The following is an 8,317-nucleotide window of genomic DNA, read 5'->3' on the forward strand; positions in this document are numbered from 1 at the left end:
ATCAAATGAAAAACGCTGTTCCGTTTCAGATTGAGGATTAAAGTATTGATTTACATTAAATCCACACCCAGAATCGAGTATATTTATTTAAATAAGTTTTACTCTACTTCATTTTGACGAAACAAACGGGTATAAGTTACCTCAATTGCTGCTTTTAATGAAGAATGCATTAACTTTAATATCAATCATAAGACTTACCAAGGGTTACGTTTCTTTTCTTTTTCATGAATAACTGACTGCCTATGCTTTCCAAACTTTTGATAAGATTGAATCTGAAATTTAATAGAAAAAAAAAATAATAATTAAAGGTCTACAAAATCTTGAATTCTTTAATGAAAAGTCATTATTGTTATTTCAGTTGAGTAATTTTATCGGCTCATTCTATATCAGCCCCGAAAGATGGTAATGTTTAAATGACTCATCATGACTTTACCTAGTCAATAGGCAAGTATATTTTTATTTGTGTGTCTCAAATTAATTACCTTTTTCCTAAGGTCCTGTCTTGTCCTCTCTCATCATCTTTTATGGATTCTAAAAACCCCTAGAAATAAATGAAAGATTCTTAATAATCACATCAAAATATAGGAAACTTTTATGATTTGAAAAAATAGTACGATATCTCAGTTTAAAAACTCATTCAACAATTATTTCATTCTGTCGGGGAAAGAAGACAAAAATAGCTTTATTTTTTCATCATTTTTCCATATCTATTCAAATTGTAATTGCAATATTATGTAAACGCACCTGTAGATATCTGGGATCCATATAGAAGAAAAAAAATAAATCAGGGAGTGAGGAAATAATGCCATGCCTGTAAGAAACATGAAAATATGAGTAAAGTGAAATTAGAAATTCATAAAAATGGGTGTATTTATGTATTTTAAATACATAAAGAAGTGTACATGTCAAGTTCAAAAATTACTCCGATATAGTATAAAATCGGGTAACTGCGACATGACAAGCCAATTAATTTATGTCCTTTTTGACACTGTTTTGAGCAATCAAGAATTAGTCAAACAGTAACACAGAAGGACATTATTGAGTTCAAAATCTGATAATAAATAAAAAAACATATAAATTACCTTATTCAATAAGGTCATTTCCAATAACCAGAAAAGGTCTGTGAAAAAGAGTCCTGAAATAAATAAGTAAAGATTGCTATTAATGGATCCACGTTCCAAGAAATAGGTAGAAAAAATAAGGATTTGATTTCTAAGTTGCAGGTACTTGTATCTTGCGTTGAGTAACACCCTCAGTTTAAGCCGTGAGGATGGGTTGCAAATTACAAGAATTTATCTAGCATATCTCATTTTTCAATTCTGTTTCGGATTAAGAAAAAAGAATATTCAAGAGAATGCAAGACCTCAAATCATGATATCTTTTGTATACTTACAATTGATTTATCTGCTGCTTTTTGGTATTTTCTTTTCATTTACAGGCACAAAGGTTCCAGATCCTATCGAGAGAGAAATAGGAATATCTGTTAAATAAATGCATTCTATGCTTATGAATAAAAAGAATAATATAAAGTATATTGAAGAAAAGCGTCAGACAACCATGAGCCATCATGTAAAATAAAAAACAAGCTTTCATTTCCTCTGGTGGAAACCACGAATGTATAAGGAAATCATTTTCATCATAGCATTGACTTCAATAACTCATTGAAAATTAAGATGTACACTTACCTCAAATGAGATCTAGGAGCTTTCTTCCCCATATCTATCAGCTTCAAAGAAAGGCAAGTTTAACCTAGTAAAAGAAGTTGATTAATTAATAAATAGTTCTTTCTGAAAATATATTTGTTTCATTCTCTCTTCCATTATAATTCAGACGACCAATGCCATCTTTAGAAATGAGGCCCCCTTCAATTTTGTAAATCTAAGGGGAGCATCATTTCTTCTGGTGGAAACCGCGAATGGTTAAGAGAATGTTTTCATCATGAAATGAGTAAATTTGAAATAAATCAATAGGATATAAAAATTATTCTTAATTACCTTCATGAATCAGGGTCATTCTATCCATGCATCCAGGACAGGATAAAAACAAAGGTGGAACACGACTCACTATAAAACAAAACAAAAAACGTGGGATCTATGAAATTCAAGTTTCTAAGCAAAAATTGACTCTTGAAATGAGATCAAATCCATCAGAATTACACAAATTTCTCATCAAGAGTCAGGAGAACGAAAGTTAATGATTTTGAATTAATTCATCATTAGAATTTTAAGAAGATCAAAGATTCTCCAAGATTTTTACCTCAATTTATTTACTATCCCAGTTTAGCATTTTCATTCCCTCATGAAAATACTCAGTTTCAACAAAAGATAGATCCGACAAAGCAATCACCATACGTGAATAATCTCCTAAGATGTGTAGTATTCCGAGATGAAATGGGATAGGGAAGGGTGGAGTATAAAATTGTTTTAACTTGATGAGACAAAAAAAAAAACTTTTTTAACAAAATGGAATACATCAATCCTTGATGTAGACCTAATCAAATCAACCAAGCCCTTTTCTACAGACAGCTTTTTACCTTCTAAATAAAACAAACTTAATTAAGTGGTTTTAAACTATTCTTTTATTTTCTATAATTTTTGTATTACATTGTGAAATTATTTGTATATTTGAACCCTTACCCTCTTCCTTTTAATGAAGACAGAATAATATCGTAATCCCCATTTCCAGAAACATCAATGTATATTTTCCATCACATCTCTACCTAGCAAATTAAGTAGAAATTAGTTTTGGGGAAATACAAAATTAAATGGAATCAAATGGATTCTTCTTCGTCAGTTCATTAAAACTGTGGTAGTTAGATTTTTAATCATTAGCTTCATGTAGCAAATACTTTGTCGGTCATCATTAAGAAGAAGAAGAAAAAAAAAAAAAGACAGGAAAATAGATTTACCTTTCCAGATAGAGCTAATCTTCAATCACCACGAGATAACATTGTTGTTCTAAAATAGAAAAAAAAATCGGTCATTAGAATTTTTTTGTAATTTTGTGGTACAAGATTTAAATCATTTCAAAATTTAACATCAGTTAAGTAAATAATGGAACGGTAAAGTTTTTTGATTTCATACTTTTAGAAGTCATTTGGAAAGATGCTTATTCATCCTATTAAAAATATAGCTCATATTCTAGAATTACACACCTCTTAATTCTCGATCCACATATAACCTTTCCAAATAGTTTTTACATCATTCGACCTACAAGAGAAAAATAAAAGTAATAATAACTCTTTTGCCACAGTCACTTGAAGAAAACGTATGCCTTTAAGGTTTATTTGTGGAAGCACGTGTCCCAACCAGTATACCATAAGTAGGCATATGATTTCTATTTGAGACCCATAACTTAATATTTGCATTACGAAGGGTTCTTAAATAAACATTTTTTGAAAGAACCAGAAAGGAAAAAAGCAATGCATTTTGAAGCAAAAAGAATATAAAAAGCTTACGTACCTTATTAGTTTGTTTTATAGAATTGATTATTTCCACGTAAAATAGAACGACTCACTCATGAACGAATAATATCCTGAAAGGAAAAGAAAACAATAAACTGATTTATCACGTGTTTATCACGTATTAACTAATAGGTATTTACATAAAAATATTTCAGTCTCATTAAATCACATTTTTTTGCTTTCATGGATTGAATACTGGATTCAAGCAGAATAGGTTATACATCATGTTTTTAAAAACAAAACAAAAAACAGACTAACATTTTTAAAAGCAATAAAATTTACCGTCTGAAAAACAATTCCTGAGAAGATCATTGATACATAGATTCATCCTACAAAAATTGAAGAAAAAATCAGTAACTTGGAAAAAATAAAAAAATAACATGACTCAAAAAAATTAGTTGTGTTTTTGTTCCATCGTCGTTATCTCATGCTTCCAGTTGTAAACAAAGGAAGATGTGCGAAAGTTAGGATTTAGTCTACGATACCAATACAGTACGAAATGAGAGGATGGAATTAAAACAACATTCCGTGACTCTAGGCTCGACAGAAATACTACAACTGATTTCCTTATCAAAATTAATAAATTACATACCTTTTCATCAATTTTTTCATTTCGTAACCATACAATCTTTTGTCATTTTTTAAATATGATTGAGCCCTGTAAAAGCAAAAAAGAGGATACATTAAGTGAAAGCAGTGACATTCATTTAAAAGATAAAATCAAATGAAAAACGCTGTTCCGTTTCAGATTGAGGATTAAAGTATTGATTTACATTAAATCCACACCCAGAATCGAGTATATTTATTTAAATAAGTTTTACTCTACTTCATTTTGACGAAACAAACGGGTATAAGTTACCTCAATTGCTGCTTTTAATGAAGAATGCATTAACTTTAATATCAATCATAAGACTTACCAAGGGTTACGTTTCTTTTCTTTTTCATGAATAACTGACTGCCTATGCTTTCCAAACTTTTGATAAGATTGAATCTGAAATTTAATAGAAAAAAAAAAAATAATTAAAGGTCTACAAAATCTTGAATTCTTTAATGAAAAGTCATTATTGTTATTTCAGTTGAGTAATTTTATCGGCTCATTCTATATCAGCCCCGAAAGATGGTAATGTTTAAATGACTCATCATGACTTTACCTAGTCAATAGGCAAGTATATTTTTATTTGTGTGTCTCAAATTAATTACCTTTTTCCTAAGGTCCTGTCTTGTCCTCTCTCATCATCTTTTATGGATTCTAAAAACCCCTAGAAATAAATGAAAGATTCTTTATAAACACATCAAAATATAGGAAACTTTTATGATTTGAAAAAATAGTACGATATCTCAGTTTAAAAACTCATTCAACAATTATTTCATTCTGTCGGGGAAAGAAGACAAAAATAGCTTTATTTTTTCATCATTTTTCCATATCTATTCAAATTGTAATTGCAATATTATGTAAACGCACCTGTAGATATCTGGGATCCATATAGAAGAAAAATAAATAAATCAGGGAGTGAGGAAATAATGCCATGCCTGTAAGAAACATGAAAATATGAGTAAAGTGAAATTAGAAATTCATAAAAATGGGTGTATTTATGTATTTTAAATACATAAAGAAGTGTACATGTCAAGTTCAAAAATTACTCCGATATAGTATAAAATCGGGTAACTGCGACATGACAAGCCAATTAATTTATGTCCTTTTTGACACTGTTTTGAGCAATCAAGAATTAGTCAAACAGTAACACAGAAGGACATTATTGAGTTCAAAATCTGATAATAAATAAAAAAACATATAAATTACCTTATTCAATAAGGTCATTTCCAATAACCAGAAAAGGTCTGTGAAAAAGAGTCCTGAAATAAATAAGTAAAGATTGCTATTAATGGATCCACGTTCCAAGAAATAGGTAGAAAAAATAAGGATTTGATTTCTAAGTTGCAGGTACTTGTATCTTGCGTTGAGTAACACCCTCAGTTTAAGCCGTGAGGATGGGTTGCAAATTACAAGAATTTATCTAGCATATCTCATTTTTCAATTCTGTTTCGGATTAAGAAAAAAGAATATTCAAGAGAATGCAAGACCTCAAATCATGATATCTTTTGTATACTTACAATTGATTTATCTGCTGCTTTTTGGTATTTTCTTTTCATTTACAGGCACAAAGGTTCCAGATCCTATCGAGAGAGAAATAGGAATATCTGTTAAATAAATGCATTCTATGCTTATGAATAAAAAGAATAATATAAAGTATATTGAAGAAAAGCGTCAGACAACCATGAGCCATCATGTAAAATAAAAAACAAGCTTTCATTTCCTCTGGTGGAAACCACGAATGTATAAGGAAATCATTTTCATCATAGCATTGACTTCAATAACTCATTGAAAATTAAGATGTACACTTACCTCAAATGAGATCTAGGAGCTTTCTTCCCCATATCTATCAGCTTCAAAGAAAGGCAAGTTTAACCTAGTAAAAGAAGTTGATTAATTAATAAATAGTTCTTTCTGAAAATATATTTGTTTCATTCTCTCTTCCATTATAATTCAGACGACCAATGCCATCTTTAGAAATGAGACCCCCTTCAATTTTGTAAATCTAAGGGGAGCATCATTTCTTCTGGTGGAAACCGCGAATGGTTAAGAGAATGTTTTCATCATGAAATGAGTAAATTTGAAATAAATCAATAGGATATAAAAATTATTCTTAATTACCTTCATGAATCAGGGTCATTCTATCCATGCATCCAGGACAGGATAAAAACAAAGGTGGAACACGACTCACTATAAAACAAAACAAAAAACGTGGGATCTATGAAATTCAAGTTTCTAAGCAAAAATTGACTCTTGAAATGAGATCAAATCCATCAGAATTACACAAATTTCTCATCAAGAGTCAGGAGAACGAAAGTTAATGATTTTGAATTAATTCATCATTAGAATTTTAAGAAGATCAAAGATTCTCCAAGAATTTTACCTCAATTTATTTACTATCCCAGTTTAGCATTTTCATTCCCTCATGAAAATACTCAGTTTCAACAAAAGATAGATCCGACAAAGCAATCACCATACGTGAATAATCTCCTAAGATGTGTAATATTCCGAGATGAAATGGGATAGGGAAGGGTGGAGTATAAAATTCTTTTAACTTGATGAGACAAAAAAAAAAACTTTTTTTTAACAAAATGGAATACATCAATCCTTGTTGTAGACCTAATCAAATCAACCAAGCCCTTTTCTACAGACAGCTTTTTACCTTCTAAATAAAACAAACTTAATTAAGTGGTTTTAAACTATTCTTTTATTTTCTATAATTTTTTGTATTACATTGTGAAATTATTTGTATATTTGAACCCTTACCCTCTTCCTTTTAATGAAGACAGAATAATATCGTAATCCCCATTTCCAGAGACATCAATGTATATTTTCCATCACATCTCTACCTAGCAAATTAAGTAGAAATTAGTTTTGGGGAAATACAAAATTAAATGGAATCAAATGGATTCTTCTTCGTCAGTTCATTAAAACTGTGGTAGTTAGATTTTTAATCATTAGCTTCATGTAGCAAATACTTTGTCGGTCATCATTAAGAAAAAAAAAAAAAAAAAAAAAAAGACAGGAAAATAGATTTACCTTTCCAGATAGAGCTAATCTTCAATCACCACGAGATAACATTGTTGTTCTATAAATAAGAAAAAAATCGGTCATTAGAATTTTTTTGTAATTTTGTGGTACAAGATTTAAATCATTTCAAAATTTAACATCAGTTAAGTAAATAATGGAACGGTAAAGTTTTTTGATTTCATACTTTTAGAAGTCATTTGGAAAGATGCTTATTCATCCTATTAAAAATATAGCTCATATTCTAGAATTACACACCTCTTAATTCTCGATCCACATATAACCTTTCCAAATAGTTTTTACATCATTCGACCTACAAGAGAAAAATAAAAGTAATAATAACTCTTTTGCCACAGTCACTTGAAGAAAACGTATGCCTTTAAGGTTTATTTGTGGAAGCACGTGTCCCAACCAGTATACCATAAGTAGGCATATGATTTCTATTTGAGACCCATAACTTAATATTTGCATTACGAAGGGTTCTTAAATAAACATTTTTTGAAAGAACCAGAAAGGAAAAAAGCAATGCATTTTGAAGCAAAAAGAATATAAAAAGCTTACGTACCTTATTAGTTTGTTTTATAGAATTGATTATTTCCACGTAAAATAGAACGACTCACTCATGAACGAATAATATCCTGAAAGGAAAAGAAAACAATAAACTGATTTATCACGTGTTTATCACGTATTAACTAATAGGTATTTACATAAAAATATTTCAGTCTCATTAAATCACATTTTTTTGCTTTCATGGATTGAATACTGGATTCAAGCAGAATAGGTTATACATCATGTTTTTAAAAACAAAACAAAAAACAGACTAACATTTTTAAAAGCAATAAAATTTACCGTCTGAAAAACAATTCCTGAGAAGATCATTGATACATAGATTCATCCTACAAAAATTGAAGAAAAAATCAGTAACTTGGAAAAAATAAAAAAATAACATGACTCAAAAAAATTAGTTGTGTTTTTGTTCCATCGTCGTTATCTCATGCTTCCAGTTGTAAACAAAGGAAGATGTGCGAAAGTTAGGATTTAGTCTACGATACCAATACAGTACGAAATGAGGATGGAATTAAAACAACATTCCGTGACTCTAGGCTCGACAGAAATACTACAACTGATTTCCTTATCAAAATTAATAAATTACATACCTTTTCATCAATTTTTTCATTTCGTAACCATACAATCTTTTGTCATTTTTTAAATATGATTGAGCCCTGTAAAAGCAA

At 29.6% G+C, this 8,317-nt stretch overlaps 1 long non-coding RNA gene across 8 annotated transcripts; it reads right to left on the reverse strand.

The window, feature by feature from the left end:
- Nucleotides 1-8: 8 nt before the first annotated feature.
- Nucleotides 9-8,317, reverse strand: LOC139906934 (uncharacterized). Of its 8 annotated transcripts, none has more exons than XR_011783166.1 (21): nt 8,240-8,317; nt 7,341-7,978; nt 7,095-7,143; nt 6,177-6,245; nt 5,868-5,931; nt 5,576-5,638; nt 5,265-5,317; nt 4,926-4,993; nt 4,664-4,722; nt 4,056-4,454; nt 3,155-3,792; nt 2,909-2,957; nt 2,637-2,719; nt 2,257-2,536; nt 1,995-2,063; nt 1,686-1,749; nt 1,394-1,456; nt 1,083-1,319; nt 745-811; nt 483-541; nt 9-272 (listed from the first exon to the last, which is right to left on the reverse strand). It is a non-coding gene; the product is annotated as an uncharacterized lncRNA (long non-coding RNA). The 8 variants fall into 8 exon arrangements; XR_011783172.1 differs by having other exon boundaries at nt 2,637-2,715; nt 5,265-5,501; XR_011783169.1 differs by having other exon boundaries at nt 1,083-1,135; nt 5,265-5,501.

The sequence above is a fragment of the Lepeophtheirus salmonis genome, chromosome 1, assembly GCF_016086655.4.
Source record: "Lepeophtheirus salmonis chromosome 1, UVic_Lsal_1.4, whole genome shotgun sequence".
NCBI lineage: Eukaryota > Metazoa > Arthropoda > Copepoda > Siphonostomatoida > Caligidae > Lepeophtheirus > Lepeophtheirus salmonis.